This window comes from Lepisosteus platostomus, chromosome 4 (genome assembly GCF_059453375.1).
Source record: "Lepisosteus platostomus isolate fLepPlt1 chromosome 4, fLepPlt1.hap1, whole genome shotgun sequence".
In the NCBI taxonomy this organism is placed as follows: domain Eukaryota; kingdom Metazoa; phylum Chordata; class Actinopteri; order Semionotiformes; family Lepisosteidae; genus Lepisosteus; species Lepisosteus platostomus.
The window spans coordinates 59,538,170-59,555,860 of NC_142614.1; the positions used below are offsets into that span (position 1 = coordinate 59,538,170).

A 17,691-nucleotide genomic window follows, 5' to 3' on the forward strand; every position below is an offset into this window, starting at 1 on the left:
GGATATCTTTGTCAATATTGCCAAGCTAACTAGAAATAGCAATTACTCAAAAACACCTGTCGTTGTTTCTTCTATTTTGTTGTTCAGTTTTGTCAGAGCAAGTGGACCATCACTAAACCGCTTGTTTGACAATCGTGTTATAACAGACCATTACTTTAAACTACTGGCAGAGATACTGTATAAAAGAAGAGGAAGCCTTTTAAAAAATGCATTTTACAAAATACATAAGGGAGAAGAGGATTCGGTTAAAAGAGTGAAATGATCTGCAAACACAAGCAAATAGGATTTTCGTAGGACCGGGAGAGAGAGAAAAGAATACTACAACAGGGGGTGGTAAAGTGTTTCAGAGATAAAAGTGGTAAAGTTCTAAATGATAAAAGGGAAAGACCTGATGTATTAAATGAATATTTCACTTCGTGCCTCAGGGTTAAGAAAGAAAATTATCCTGAAGAGTGTTAGTATATAAAAAAGCAAAACTGTCAGCAGTACTAGAAGCACTTAAGGTATACAGATTTACAGGGTCTGATATTTTACCATATACATTCAAGGCAGCAATAGATATAATTCATGGGCCATTAACTAAATTCTCAAAGCAGTAACTCAAGACAAGGTAATACCCATTGACTAAAAAACTGCCCATTAAAAAGGAAAGAAACCAAAGCAAGTCATTACATACAAATAAATCTTATTTATATTAATTTTATGGTTATGAAATCAATAATTAAAATCAAACTAGAGGAGAATCCTCATGGCAATATAAGTCTAGGCAGATAAAAACAATGAAAGGCAGATCCTGTTATACAGGTAGTTATGAAGAAGCAACAGCCGTAAAGGATAGGGTCCATATTATACAGAATACATTTTCAGAAGGCTTAAAATAAGGTTACACATCAAAAATTAATTCTTAAATGTCATGCAGCAGGAATTCAAGGAAATGCATGTAATTGGATTGAGTGGTGGTTGGTGGACAGAAGGCAAAAAGCACAGGAAACATGTGAATATCCCAATTGGGATGATATGAGGAGTGAATCACAGTGTATTACGACCACCCCTCCTCTTCGATTGACTGTATACAGTATCAATGATCTAGACTAGAGTATAGTTAATGAACTAGTCAACTTTGCAGATGATTCCAAAATAGTATGTTTGACAGACACTGCAGAAGCTGCAAAGGAAATTAAAAAAGATTTAGATCGAATTCTAGGCTGGGTGTCATCCTCCAAATCCGCAGAGCCACTGACAAAGTCAACCGAATGGACTTCTTTTAAAAACAACAGTAAATTGCAAACGGAAACTTGCGTTTGAAGAGAGACACAAGTGGAAACGAAGGGGAAGTGCATTTAAACCAGCGAACGGGAGGCACTTCCTTACTCCAAGTCCTGCGGAAGTGAGGGAGATGCCTGGATTCTAATGTGCTTATCTGGTTGCTAGTTTTCATTTCCCTCACACAAGCTTAACAGGTCCAACGCAGGCCCATATTGCCATGAACTGAGCTCTGTCTAAGGTTGAAATATTGATTTCCATCAACATTATCAACATAATCAACATTAGATTACTGTAACACTTCCTCTTCAGTTCTTCCTCCAGTTCCTCTTAAGGCAACTTACTCTCAACCTTGACCCTGAGGACTTAATGAGTCAGGCTACCCTGATTGCTACATTATTGTGAAGACTTTTTTTTATAGATAGAGAATATGAATGAGGTTAGTCACTAGCTTCAACCCAGAGCCAGTTAAGGTCTGTGAAATGTAAGTTACTGGATCTCTGAGAAACAGAAACACTTTTTGTGTGAGAGTATTTCGTACAGTGTCATCCCAACCTTTAACTGAACATCATCAATTTGTCATGTATGAAAGAATGTTAAGATAGGAAAAAGGCAGCAGCAATCACATAATATGCAAGGAGGGAAGGAATGAAGTGCCATTTACTATTGATTTTCTCAGCAACCATCTTGTGGCTTAGTGTTTCTAAAGGACAAGACTTTAAAGAGTGTAGAAACAGGTTTCAAAGGTCTAATCTACGAAGAAGTTAAATTACAGCAATCAGTTAGCCTTACTAGTTAAGAGCTCAGCTTGAACAAAAAGAACTACAAGTCACATACAGTAGGTACTCAAGTTAGCAGTAGAAAACCATTGTTCTAAGGCTAAATGTGCTTTACATGTTTAAAAAATCTGTGGCTCGTGTGCTCACTAAAACCTCTTTCCATCAGCAACTAACTCCCACCTTGTGTAAAATTGCACTGGCTCCCTGTAAAATTTAGAACAGACTTTATTGTTCTCCTAAAGAACTGAATGGTCTAGCTCCAGATCATGTTACAGGTTTATAGCATGAGTATGGTCCACTCTTAATCTGAGTTTTGCTGATTCAAGGGTTCTTACTCTACCATAGACCAGCCTCCAGAGACAGGGCTTTCCCTTGTACAGCTTCATTTCGGTGGAGATACTGTGACTGTTGACATGTTTAATCTTGTGAGGAGACCAACTGTTTCTCCACAGATCTAATTATTCTTCTTATTATTATTCAGCTATACTCTTGGTTCCATTCCGTCAGTTCTATGTGTTCTTTTTTTCTCCTTCTATAGTATAAAGTCTTGAACAACAGAGTAGGCACTTTTTAGCAGTGCTTATTAATAAAACATATTACTACAGTAGCTATAATGAATTTGCCAATGGAGCCATTCATGATATGATGCAGTCTCACCACCCTTAACTAATCACTTTTAAATTCCCGAAATTTATCATTCCTTTTAAATATAATGCATGCCATTTGCTTAACAAGGAAACTAGGCCGTGGATTAAAACAAACAAATGTTACTCTAAATAACTATATTTAGAATAACAAGAACAGTATACACAAAAAGCTCAGGATGTTTGGAACAAACTGCCTACTCACATTAGCCTTTAGAAAGGTATCTGGGCGAGATCATTGGATAAAACAGCAGCAATTAAGTGACATTAAAATCAAGGTCTCCATTTATTTGAAACAATACAATGTTCAGCCCTGTTTATCAGTATATGAGGCCACATGGAGAATTAGTAGAATGAGTCTAGACTCTTCCCCTGAAGAGTCATGGGTTCAGCTCCCTGATGCATTCTTGCTGCATCCTTCATGAGTTTCAGTTCTTGGATCACATTACTGGGTCACTGGAATTCCCATGTGTGCAAATTAAAAGAGAAAAATTCAGATTATTCTGCATCAACCTTTAATCCTAGTTTAACGATGAACAAAAAACATTGTCAAAATCTTTAATCATTTATTACTAATATATCCTGAAGCTACTAACAACAGCACAGCATCTATTTAATTCAATTTTAAAATCCTTTGGTTACTGGGAACAGAATATTTGAATTAGGCTGTATAGAAATGCTATAATCTCATTTATTCAAACCTTTATACTGGAACTGAGAATTCTCATTGAAATTAATTCTATTCAGTTTTCTTTTTTAACTCATGGCATGCTTGCATTCATGACTCCAGTGCTTAATTACTTTTTGCGTCTTCTTGCAGTCCAGGAATATTTTGATGACATCCAGTACGCATTCCTAGAGGATGGTGTTTAAAGCAAAGTTGATCCACATCTCTTTTTCCTGGTCAATTAAATGTTTTTGAGTAAGATGGCCTGATAATGGCTGTTCAAATCTGGATATAAAAATCAGTCATAATTGAACAATATTCTTTAATACGTATGACTATCCATTGTGAAAAATCCATTTTTTTTTAAAGCTGGTGCCTAATTCACATAAGTGGTGAAGAAATGCAAAGTTTACTCTAAGTTACCTGGTTTTAGTAAACTCAATAAAATCTAGCGTGCTAATTCAATTTCAAGAATGCAGATCAGGTTTAAAACAACCTAGATTACTCAAACTGGCTTAACGTTTCAGTCTATGTGTGTGTGGAACCAACAGTGAGCAGAGATTCCATTGTGCTCGGGAGTGCGTTGTCAAGGAAACCTTTATTACACGGGCAGCTGAAGAAATGGAGAAAGGGAGGGAGCGATTTTTTTCCACAGCTTCCAATTTGAAAATATTAATTTAAATTTACAAGCACATCAAAGATGCACTTCGAAACAAAAACACCACCTTGCCAAAAAAGGCAGAGATACAGTCTGTGAAACCTGGCTGTCAACAGTGGAGTATATACCAAGCGCATCCACCCACTGGATTTTAAAGACTACGTAGGCACAAAAGCGCTTTAATTTTATATTGATGTTTCTGATTCCCCGTGGAATTCATCACCCCTGCCCTGCCTTTACAAGGATGCTCAATAGCACATGGAGCTGCACCTTCTTTTTTCAGTTTACACAAGCTCCCCAGCTCTTAATGAAACCATCTAATCTTTTAAAGACCTTTCAGCAAAAACATCTGAGAAATTCACAACACAAATTTCAGCAAGAGACGCAGAAGGAGGAACAAGGGCCTTCAGCTGACCCAATTCCAAGAGTTAGCCTAGCAACACAGAGCACGTTCCCTATGAGCCTAAGTCAGACGAACTATCAGAAGCACACTGCCTACTCCTTCACCAAGACAGAACTGTGATTCCTGCGGCCATGAGGGAATAAATCCTAAACAGGATTCATAAGGGTCATCAGGCATATATAAAATGCTGCGAAAGAGCACAGCTGGCTGTATGGTGACAATGCAAAGAGTCACCTGTCTTTAAGGAAGGAGCCTTTGATGACCACATCCCTGAGCTGACTCAGAAATACAGTGCCCTCCATATTCATTCAAACTTCAGTGCAAACGAAAACATGGTTCAACTGAAAAAAACACCTATTTTGGTCAAATGATCTGTAAACACTTATTTACAAACCACTTATTTGAACACTTAAAGCTAAGAAAAGAGCAGCCTTGTGTTTCCCATAGAATGGTGCTTTTCTCCCGTGTTCAAGATTATTCACGCTCCTAAGTACCTACAAATTATATCAGAAATCATCTCGTGTCAACATTCTGTTGTCAGGACAACAGAACAGGGACCTTCTACACATTTTCATTTGACCCCTGTTTCCATGGCGCACAACAGGATGTTACGCAGTAGCAGGAAAATCATTCAATAACATGCACCATCACGGTGGAGGCCAGAGCACTCTTAGAAAATTGCAAGCAAAGCGTCACTGATCTTCACAAGTTAGGTGATGGACACAAAAAAATGAGCTGAACAAAGAGCTGAACCTACAGATTTCCACTATAGTGCTCACCATTACGAAATTCAAGGCTACAGGAACAGTTGGCCCCAAGAGAATGTTGCTTCCATGTGGCTTTGGAGACAACCTATTTATTTAATCTTTATATTTCTGCCACCATTAGTCCTCATTTCATGAGGTGTGTGTGGCAGGCAGGGCCATGAAAGGCTCAATTACAGCTGTCCTGCCACTACAGTTAAAGGCTTCCATTATTGTATACAGACACACTGGGTGGTGATTAGTTAATTAGGTAATTGGTGATGTGTGAGAATGCTATATAAAGGGTGTGCATGGTGTTGGGGGTGGCTGGGCTGTTAGCAGGAGACAGTGATGAGAGACTTATATGTATTTCTTGAGAGACTTATATGTATTTCTTGCATCCTGATGAATTTTCAATGTGTTCACACCCATCAAGCCACCTTACTCAAGTTAAGGGTCTGTTACAATGTACATACTGTACCTCCAGCTTGAGGTTTGTACTACCATTATCAGAGTATCTTCTTAAACCTCTTGAGTGTTAAAAAGTTTGCATGAATCTGCATATTATATACTATATAATTTACATCATTCTTTCACATTAACATAGCTAGGCTACAAAAGAAAAATACTCCTGTGTTACAGATGTGTAACAAAATTTCACTTCTCTTCTTTCCTGATATGACTGTTTTTGATTGTTTACGTGTTTTTTAAAAAAAATTAACAGGCAAGATACTATACAGCCAAAGAGTATACAGTGTCCCGAATGTTGCCACCAAGACACGTTAGAAAAATTAATCTTAAATCATTTTTGATGATCAGAAAAAACAGATATCACACCTATTTCATAGCATTTCTAGCACTGTCAGGACTTAATTTACTTAATGTACATACTGTACCTCCAGCTTGAGGTTTGTACTACCATTATCAGAGTATCTTCTTAAACCTCTTGAGTGTTAAAAAGTTTGCATGAATCTGCATATTATATACTATATAATTTACATCATTCTTTCACATTAACATAGCTAGGCTACAAAAGAAAAATACTCCTGTGTTACAGATGTGTAACAAAATTTCACTTCTCTTCTTTCCTGATATGACTGTTTTTGATTGTTTACGTGTTTTTTAAAAAAAATTAACAGGCAAGATACTATACAGCCAAAGAGTATACAGTGTCCCGAATGTTGCCACCAAGACACGTTAGAAAAATTAATCTTAAATCATTTTTGATGATCAGAAAAAACAGATATCACACCTATTTCATAGCATTTCTAGCACTGTCAGGACTTAATTTACTGCAGGCTGGTGTCTCGGCAGGTTCACCTCCAGCTCTTAATGAAATAAGTTATTAGTTACTTTAAGACAATTAGAAGTTTCTCTCAGCTCTTCAGGTGCTGCTGTTTTAGAATGACCTAGAAACACCAGTGTCCAAGACCAGAACTGGACCCCTCTGATATCTTGAATAAAGCAGCAAGCTCTTTATTCAAGTTTGCAAAACCTCTAAAGTTAACTTTTATTGAATTCAAATAAAGCTTTTTATGTCTGACTGTAATACTAATTAAAAATCTGAGAGATTTATTGATCGAAGAGACCACAATCATCATTGAAATGTCTGCCCTAATGACAGAAGCTTTTAAAAAAGTATGTTCTATTTAAAATACAGGTTTATTCACAATGTAGTTTTACTACAGTGTTATTGATGAGTATGCAATTGAACCCCCAAAAAAGGTATTTCAAAATTATTGCAAGGGTTTATAACTTATATTTCAACAGTTTTAAACCTTTAATCGTTTACTCCCAGTGACATATTTAGCCAATGTCCGCCTGGAATTTCCTCCCCCTTAAACATTTGTTATATCTCTGCAGCAGAACATAGCAGGAGCGTTGTTCAGGTCTTAAATTGAAGCTAACCCCCGTGGCTTTGAGTGTGAATAGTCACATTTCTTGTGTCCATTCAGCAGACAAACATATGAAAAAAAAAACCAAAAAACAGCTGGCGAACATGTTTTTTTGGTCTTCAGAGGTCAGATTTTTCAACTATATGCATGTCAAAGGCCTGTGAATGATTTGAAAACCTTGTTCTAGGTGACTACTAGCTTGGATAAAAATCTGGGATACATTGATCAATTAGAAAAAAGTCTACATCATGTTTTGTGAAGACTGGACCTGGAATGAAATTAATAAATTAAACAACACAGTGACTCTGATCTTCAGTCTAGACATACTTTCATTTCCACTTACAGTATCCTGTTCTTAAAACACCTGCAGTACAAATGGGTACTCTCCTGATCATCATTGACAGCACTGAATGAGAATTTGCTTTTAATTGACTTAACTGATTAAACAAAAATATATTTTTGTTTAATTTGTTTAAAATAGTGAAGCTCTCACAATTTACAACATACTTTTCTTCCAAAATCCCCCCAAATATTTCAGTTTCTCAAAACATATTTCTCTTTAAGATAAAAAAATAATTCTTGTGAACTATATATAAGCCCACTTTTCCAGGAGAATTTTATAAGAAAATTGCAGTTACAACTGCCAAATCTGTCAAGGACCCCAGCTCTGTGACTGGTATATATACACCCAACTTCCCAAGAGAAAGACAAATGCTCCAACATTCTGTAAAATAATTACAAATGGAAACACAGAACAATGATTTAAAATACTCCTACTGTGTACTGTATAATGTAATATATTTTTTAATTAAAAAGGAAGAAACAAAATAGGTTCCACAAGTGTTTTTAGTGGCAAAAATATCTAAATAAAATCTTAAAACAGTAATTAAAAAAACAACATCTCACCGAGCGGAACAGACAGACATGACAGATATTAAAGAGATTGGCCTTCCCCCACTCCCCTGTACTTTTCATTTTTATTGAACTTTTCCCTCTTGCCAGTAGGCTGGAAACAATTTGCCATTAGAGCAGCAGTGATGAGATGCAAAATGCTACTGTAAACCGGTGCTGGATTATATGACTGTTTAACACACTTCTCTTTTTCCATTTTACACAAACATGCTCATTTCTGACCTCATAAACTGTCTTTTTGTATACTGTAGATGTATACTGTAGATGGAATCAGTAACATTAGTGTTGCGTGATAAACAATAGGCAACACCTATTTCTTTCCATTGAGGGTTACTTACATATACATTAGGCAACAGTTTCATGTCATCTTTTGGTTAATGTTGCATGTGTGATGTGAGGTGCAACAAACTTCTTACAAACAGATCATCTGCACGGCTATTTATACACATTTCAGGAACTGTGCATAAGTGAGTTTCAAATGAGGAAGCAGATCCTACCACTGCATGTTGGAAATTGAATTACTTTGACATCAAAGCCTAGTTTTTCTCAGTCAGAAACAAGGGAAGAACAGGTCCTACTTTATTTCAGAGGTCAAACATATGCCATGTACAGTATGCCTAATTTATTACTGAAACACGAAGGCAAAACACATCGGATTTGTTATTCAGAATCTGGAACAGGAAAACAATGTTTATGAGGTTGGGTGGGGGGGTAATGTCAGCACACATGCTGCAAAGGAACAAGCAGAAGTTATTTCCACACTGGAAAGTAAAAATAAAGAAACCATATTTTTGACTTCCCAACTGTGTTTACGGTTTGTTTTGTTGGCAAGCGGGATGGTAGCCTGACTCGCAGATAGGGACCCAAACACAATTAATCAGTGCTCCAGAGAGCTAGGCTTTTGTTTCATTGGTTGAGAGCAATCCAGTGCTTGTGTGCAAACAGAACAAATGAAAATGGTTTTGTTTCATGATCTCCATGTCCTGGGCAGCCCTTTTCCCACGATGTCAGTGACGGTTAACCAAAGGGGCTGAACTACAACTGTCGCAATAGAAAACTGCAACATTAACACTTGAATGAGTATGAACACAAAAGGTTAAAAATAGAATCTGACTGATACTATATTGTTTAACAGCTCCTCCAGCTACCACACTTGTTAAGCATAAAGGAATTGGTCATTCTGCACTTCAGCTGTTTCATGCAGTGATTCGTCCACTGCACTATTGATCTTCTTTCATTTTTTCTCCTTTGTTATAGGCACTTGGTTTATTCAAGCCTTTGCCCCTAAGAATATTGTAAATGAGAAATTGTTCTCACCTGACTTTGTTGATTAAGTAAAGCATCTTTCTTTATCCTGGATGTAAGAAAAAACACAGCATGTCTGAAACCAAGACAAAGTAGAGGCTTTAATCCACAGTATATATTTCTTTGCAGCTGAATGGTAAGCAAATCAGAAGAGCAAAATTAACTCTGCCATTTCAAATGCACCATTCAATGTCAAGCATGAAACACAAGCTCCCGTACTGTTACATGATGTGCTCTGCACATTTTAAAAGAGTAAAGACTCCATTTTGCTACATAATTACATTTCATGATCGGTGTTCTAAAAAATCTACTGTCCTAAAGAAGGAATCTGAATCTGGTATACGATACTTTAAAAACTTTCTTGTGCCATACTGACAGACAACCTGGAATTAATTTTGACCGGTAGTATTGTCAGTAGCTTTGAAGGAATGTTAGCAACAACAGCTACAATATTCAAAGTCAAAATTATTCAAAGTAATTCTCCACAGACCCAAATATTCTTGTACATACAAAAGGTTAGAAATTAGAGGAGGTCATCCGCTTCATCTATCGCAATCCAACTATCTCCAGCCAATTCTTAAAAGAGGCCAGGTTATTGGCTTCTACAACACAATTGGGCAGCTTCTTCCATTCTCCCACCACTTGTTGAGTAAAAAAGCGCCTCCTGTTCTCAGATTTAAATGTCCTTCAGTTTACCTCTGTGACCTTTACTTCTACATACAGTACATAGGAATTCAATCAGGTTGACCTTGTCAGAGCCTTTGAGGGGTTTTGATCATTTGGATCAGACTGTTTTGTCGTGTTCTCTGTTCAGGACTAAAAAGGTTCAGCTCTAGCCTGTCTGGGTAGGAAACTGTGTTCTGGGACTTTTATTGTGAAGTCCATGCTGATGTACAAACCAACACACAAAAGCTAACAAAAACAAAACTATGGACTGCATGCAATGGACTGTTACCAATACACATTGTGATGCTGTTTGGGGCGGCTCACAAGTCTTAATGTTAAACTGTTGTTTATTGACTGGAATTGTATGTCACCAGCTTGCATCTGGAACAGCAGCAGGGGTGGTCAATGTCCGGTCCAAGAAGGCCAATATATTTGTCTCAAGCCCTGTGGCTGTGTCAGTGAGCCTGGAGCCCTCTCTCTGTGTGGCTGGAGCAGTAATAGCATAACCGGCTTTTAGCTCAGAGTCTTGTAAGACAGCAGTATTGCTGGGTCTGCATCTACATGGCTAGTAATTGAAAAGAAAAATAAACAGCCTGTGCTGTGGTATAGATATATAGAGGTCTTCAGCCCAGAGTTCTATGAAGCAGCAATGAGACTGGAATCTACGGCTCGGGGCTGTGTTTGAAAAAATAAACCACTTACGCTGTGTTATAGTGGCTGCTGTGGTAACTGCATAGCTGGTCTTCAGCCTGGAGGCTGAGATTGTAGCTGGTGGAGTTGGAATCTTCAGCCTGGAGGCTGGGATTGTAACTGATGGAGCTGGAATCTTCAGCCCGGAGGCTGGGATTGTGAAAATTGTAGCTGGAATCTGGAATGTTCAGCCCAGAGGCTGGGATTGTAGCTGGTGTAGCTGGAATCTTCAGCTCAGAATCTAGGATTGTAGCTGGTATAGTTTGCTATTTACCACCTGGATGGCACATTGGCGTATAGGCCTGTGCAGGAGCAAAGGCTAATGTGAAGGTTTTGTGTCATTCGTGCATCCATAAATGGCGTGATGCTTTGGGGATGTACAGTCCCAACCTTTAAGGATTCAGCCCCTCACAGCATCACAATATTAAAATTATACTAAAGTAAAACTACAGAGAATAACACATTATATCATGCCTGGAAGAATTTCATTATGTTAAAGTCTAGCATCACCATCCTTCAATCTACAAAAAAATCTGAAAGCTACAGCACATCTGTGAATGCAACACTCTTTTCTTGTGAAATAAACAGATATTTATCACACAGCAACAGAGATACCATCAAATGTGAGAAGAAATGCCTTTCAACCACTGAGAAAAACATGTTACTGCAAAGACAAATCTACTGTATGGTTCATGAAGAAGCATTAAATTCTGTAAGAACTAATTCTGTAAGAACTGACAATAAATGTTTAAGAAACAATTACAGTGCCAATTGTTTTTTCTTTTGAAGAACTTTGCAGCAAGATAAGAAAAGATAAAATGTGGTTCCTTAATGAAGGATTAGAGGACAATCTAATACCCAGTAATACAATCTAATACTTAATCTCATACCCTGTCAAGTACAGTTAATAGGATTGCAATCTCAGCAAGTAAAACGCACAAGCTGTACATTTCCTGCTATAAGGGTTGATTCAGTAAAGAAACCTTTTTCAGCTGCCCTGTTTTCATGTGTAATAGCATTAAATAAGTGTGTATGAATAATGAGAGCCAGTCCCATAATCTTAGAGGGGTCGGGGGTGGAATTTATTTAGTGTTAAGTTACCCATGATAAATAAATGCTATGTATTTTTAGTCCATTGTCTCTGTGAATGAGCATCAGGTAAGAAGCTCCTTATGCAGAATTATGTGTAGGGTAATGATGACAGTTACTGATACTGTAATGTTCATGATCTTATACAGGTTGAATACTATTACATTGCAGACAAAGTCAAAGAGATTTAGAATTTTTCATGTTGGATGCAATTTTGGCTTGGCAATTTTGTACTTAAATTTAAACTAAATATTAATCTAATCACCAAATGTATCTTAAGAAAAAAGTTTCTAAAGCACTTAATATGAATATTCAGGTTCACTCCTGAATTTTGGAAATCGAGGATTCTCCTTTACAGCTCCATACAAACCCTTCAGGATGGGCTCCAGAGACAGAGGCATCCTTGTCAGACGTTCAGGCAGCGTTCCACAACAGGCTCTGCAGTGTGGCGAAAATGAATCCACAATCAGATGCTGAGCTCACTGAGGCTTACAGGCAATTCAACACAGGCGCATACAGTCATGCCTTTGCAACAGAACTGAGATCTTTCTCAACATATAAAGCTACATGGTAATAAAGACAAAAGCCCAACAACATCATAGCTGTTGAAATAAACTGCTAATGAGTTTAATCTATTTTTACATTTCGATCCTCAGTAAAAACAGCACATTTTCTATGCATGCTTCAATATGAAAATAGTACACAAAATAGTGAAGAAAAAAAATTCAGTGTTAGGAGGAAACTGTTATTTGTAACGCTTTACATATTAGGCATATACAGAGGTGCTTTTCAAATTGACTCCAGGGATTATTCTCTTTGCAAAAACAAGGTTCACATTTAAAACCCCTTTCATACAGTAGGTCAGAGAGAGCCCCCAGACCTCACCAGCACTGATAATAGTTCAATCATCCCTGGCTGGTGTCTGTGCTCCTTTCACAACAGAGGACTAGATGCTGGGTGGAGCAATAAATCTTTGATTTGCAGCCTGTGACCTCCACAAGGAGAACAAGACTGCCAGGAGGACAGTTTCAGCACCCGTTCAACCTCAAGTCTAAATAATGTAGCTGTACTATAAGCAGTCACTGAACTGCTCTCTCCCCCAGACAATAGGAATCTAGGCCATCTAGAGAAACAACACTCAAAACACACAGAAAGAACCCTACTGATAAGCCGTGGAAACAAAAGAGCAATTACAGCTCTTTGCTGATGTGGTGAAATGTGTAACCATATTCCACTAAGAACTGGTAAATTGCCTTTTATTCAGTATTGTACAAAGTTTATCATGACAGTTCAACATACAGTACACGTGCCATTAACATGCATTATAGATTCATCCCTGGAATAACAACCTGGCAAAAAAACCTAAAAAGTGTACATTTTTAATGACACAAAATAGTTCTGCCACATTCAAAACTATTTAGTGTCAGAAGAAACAGTCTATTATTTTTTTTCATTTGTAAGACTGCTGCACATGAAACACAATGTGATATTTCATTATCTCATAATATGTAAATCATTAAAGGAGTGATAATTATGAGCTTCTGACTTTTATTTAACATATTTCTTGATTGACCTCCTGTGCCAAATGAGAGAATACAAGATTAGTCTAAAATGAGTGCCAGTCTTCAAGACTGTTAGAATCACTTAAATTTTATAATCCCACTGATTCCAAAACAGCATAATCAGTAATTGATTCCTAAAGGACTACAAAATATTACATTCAACAAAATGAACTTTAAGTCTATAACTATTCTAATTTCTTTCACATATCTATGCATTAATGGGTCAGCTGAGTTTCAAATAACTGCTGAAGGCACCCTTTGTGTACTCTCATCTTTGTACTCTCTATCCTGTCAATGTCTACTGAATAGAAAGTCCATTTAAAATGACAAAAATGATTATAAGGCATCATAATCTATTATTTGGAGTAGTCTATTCTTTCTAAGGGTTTTCTAATACAGCTGTGTATTACCTCTGAAAATGAACAGCATAATTTAGATGTCTAACATACACGGTTGGCCATGTTACATTCAATGCTTTTTAAGTAATTTTTTTATTCTGAAAATTGTAAAAATCTTCGGAATTTTTTTTTAATGTAAGCATAGTGTTTTGAAAAGCCGCTTATGTTTCTTAATAGTCAGTAGCTTGCTAATTAGAAGCAAGTGTGAAAAAGCTAATATACTGTATTAATTTAAAACAGCCACTCTGTGGAGGCATCTTTATTTATGTCATGTCTGCTCTACTTTGTCAAGTGTAAAAACTCTTAATTCCATAAAGCTAATATTAAAAAGGGTTCTTATTTTTAAGAATAGGAAATACAATCATAATCCATTTCTTATTTTTTACAATTAGCCACAGACTGCAAACTCAGGCAATCATGTACAGGTATGTTGGAAATGTAGTATAGACTTACTACATCCAATTTTGACTTTTTATGATTCAAGCCTTTCCACTAATATTCATGTCACTGGAATACTCAAGGCCACATAAGAAACCCCTTTAACTTCTGTTACGGCTAACTGAAACACAAAATGTCAAAAAGAAGAAGAATGTATTTTTAACTCAGAAATGGTTTGAGTACAATACTTATTATTATATAATGAAATATTAATCTTCACGCTTATTTGGAAAAAAAGAATGGAGCTATATGTGAGGAGAAGTATTTTGTACTCTTATCCTTTTACATCTCATCTGGGCTCAGCAGACTGCACACTGAGGCGCTCCAGAAGAACTCATCATAGGACACACCTCAATGTCCATCCATCCATCCATTTCCTAACTGCTGTATCCAGTACAGGGTCATGGGGGGGCCGGATCCTGTCCTGGCAAGCAACGGCAGAATACACCCTGGTCAGGAAGCCAGTCCATCACAGGTCACAGAAAGACACAAACAGGGAAACCAGGGCTAATTTCCCAGAAGCCAATAAACCTACCAGCACCTCTTTGGACTGTGGGAGGAAACTGTAGCCCCCAGAGGAAACCCACTCGAACACAAGTAGATCATGCAGACAGCACCCCAGGATTTGAAGCCAGGGCCCCATTATGGAGAGGCAGAGACGCTAACCACTGCACTACCATGGAGCCCCGCCACCTCAATATTTCTCACTGAAAATCTGATTTCCCAGGACTGTGCTCTCAGAAAAAGATTTCATGTCACATCATTTAAGCCAAGTGAACACCCTGGGTGGCAATGAACCGACAGCTTTCATATCAAAGGTATCTTTGCTCCAGTTAAAAATAACTCAAGAGAATTTCAGACGAAAATTCCTTGTGATATGGTGCCTGAGCAGCTACCTGTGCGGATTCTTGTTTCAACAATCCTCCTTCGTTACCGGCATATTGATGGTTTGCCCCATTAAGGAGCTCCCTTTTCAGGCATCTATCAGCAAACAGGATGAAAAAGCAAATTGCATCTCCTGGAGGAGTATTTCCACTTCAAAGAAGAAACTCCCCTCCCCTTTTCACCACTGAGCTGTAATGATACACAGACATACAGTAAACTAATCGCAGAATTTCAAGACATACTGTACTATCAGCTTCACTTCTTTGGTGTACACAAAGAGCGTGCACACCATTTACCATGACACAATCTGTTACTCAAAATTTACATTTAACAATGTTCAACACCTTGCTTCTGAGGAATTCACCAGAGCACTAAAACTACTATACAGTACATTCAAGTGCTGAGTTTTTGATGGAAACACATAAACTTTTATTGAGTTCAGGATAAAAACAGAGGCATTCTACAGTTGTCTCCATTATCTAACCACATTACACATTCCAAGTGGCATGACAGTATCTAAATTCACCAATACTGACAGTATACACTATTAACTAAATTAACTACTCACAATGTAGTCGGATTAAAAGAACCATGCAAAAGAAAACAATCGCACAATACAGCAAACATTTTTCTGAAGGAGTCAATTATGTGAGTGTTAAACGGTTAAGGAAAAGATATTTACTGTGATGTGAAGTGCATAATTCTAATATGAATGCAAGCCCACTTAAGGCTACAGAAAGAAAAAATAACCCATGAGGTCCGACGTTCTTTACAGTCCCTTCGGGCCAAGAAGAGCCTCTAATAACTCTCAGAAAGACATGGTTACACAGCTGTATCACACCTGTGAGATGTTGAAATAATACACTGGCCTGTAGTAAACCATGCTAGGGACCCCCGGCAGTTTATCCTGGCCCGAGGAAAGTGATCCCTGCTATTAAGCGAGTTTCCAAAACGCGAATTGGCTCATACGCAATTGGTAATAGGGGAATGATGTTTGTAGAAGGCGAAACTCGCACTGGCTTATACGCAATTTCATCCCCGAAATGTCTACGTTTTGCGGCGCGGAGTAACACAACTGAACGCGGCGGTCCGCGGAAGAATATACATGATGCTCAGTTGCCCCACGTGCTTTGTTTTGGAAGTGCTAATTGGGAGGTGCTCTTCGATTTTCCGTGCTATTTTCACAAAATCTTCTGCATTGCTGTAAATATGAGTGGACAAGGTGACAAGCATGTGTCTATAAGAAGCGTGCTGCTGATACAATTTCAGGTGGTTAACTGTAGTATTTCTTCATTTATTATGAATTAAACATGTATTTAAACTGTGCCAACATTTTTATTAGGATAATTATTAAACTTGGTAAAGCTTGGGTTAGGCATTTGGTTAGGTTTTGAGTGGTCTGCCCCTAACCCTATTTTTCCCATAAGCCCTGTTATATTTATTGCATGATTTTGCATAATACGGGGTTTTACAGGAATATGGCGCTATAGCAGAGACACCTGTACTTGGAAGCGATCAGTTATCTTGCTTTAGGTTGAAGATATGGCCAGGCAATGGCATATTTGTACCTTCAGGCTACTCCCCTGGGGTGCAATGGCAAGTGCATATTAAGAACGGAAGGTCTCAGTTCGGCCAGCATGTGGCCCAGGCTTCACAGGTTTGAGTTTAGGACATGGCATAAAGCCCTCAATAAAATGTTTAAATCAATTTAAAAAGGAAAAACGACACTGGGGATTGGGGGAAGGAAACAACCCTTCAAAAACATTTTCCACTGCTTACTGCAATCCCACGGTTTCAACACAGCACAGCTACTCACTTTGTGCTAAATGAAGCCAAAAACAAAGAGTGAGCAAAGAAACGAACACATAGGGGACCCGCACTGTAAAAAAGAAAGTACATTAGAAATGATCAGCTATCCACCCGAACGAGCACTGAAAATTAGCTTAGCTTGATTGAGAGGGGGGAAATGGAAATTTTGAAACCTTGGCTATAACCTTTCAAAGGGCAAAAAAGATGTCTGCCCTTCTCCAGAGTCTTTTGTTTTGCTGTACGAATGCGACTGCCCAGAATGGTGAAACGTGAAGCTGCAAACAGTGCGTGTACTTTAAACAATTCAACAAGCGAGTGCTTCAGAACATAAATGCCACTGTAAAGACTGAAGCACTTACTCTATTCTGTCCACAGCCCTTTGGTACAGCAACGTCCATCAGGCTGTTTCTGCAGTGTTTCGTTCAGGAAGGCAAACAATACTGAGCACTGCAGCATCCTTCAATGCAGAGGAGATGCAGTTAATCTGCATGCACTCTGCGCCACGCACAGTGGCAACAAATCACACAAGACAGAAGGGTTTCCGATGCAGGGTCACCACACAGCACCTGGCACAAATCAAGGTCATCTCCTGCAAAGCCTAAGCTGGTTACAGATACCATAGATGCTACAGCAGATGACCTGAAATCCCCTTCTTTTCAATCCCTTGTCGAAGTTTATTCATGGTGAGCAACCTTTCCGCACTGTCAAAAGAGAATCCTTCACAGTTTTTACTAGAAATGGATCGAGAGTTAATTATTCCTTTAGGCAGCCCTTTATCTTCTGAAATAGAAAGGCACTTTTTGTTATTGCAAGGATGAGAGCCATATCCTGCCATAGAAGGGATCACCCAAGTTACCTACAGTACTGTATGATTTACTAGGAGAG

General features: G+C 38.0%; 1 protein-coding gene across 6 annotated transcripts in view; it reads right to left on the reverse strand.

The window, feature by feature from the left end:
* apba1a (amyloid beta precursor protein binding family A member 1a) overlaps positions 1-17,691 on the reverse strand; it is a 99,325-nt gene that overhangs the window by 68,503 nt on the left and 13,131 nt on the right. For 2 of the 6 annotated variants that reach the window (XM_088630076.1, XM_088630077.1), the window contains exon 2: positions 12,085-12,152. The exons of the other annotated variants lie outside the window; for them this stretch is intronic. The gene's annotated coding sequence lies outside the window, so the exon portion shown is untranslated. The remainder of the gene's footprint in view (positions 1-12,084; positions 12,153-17,691) is intronic. 6 annotated transcript variants of the gene reach the window in all.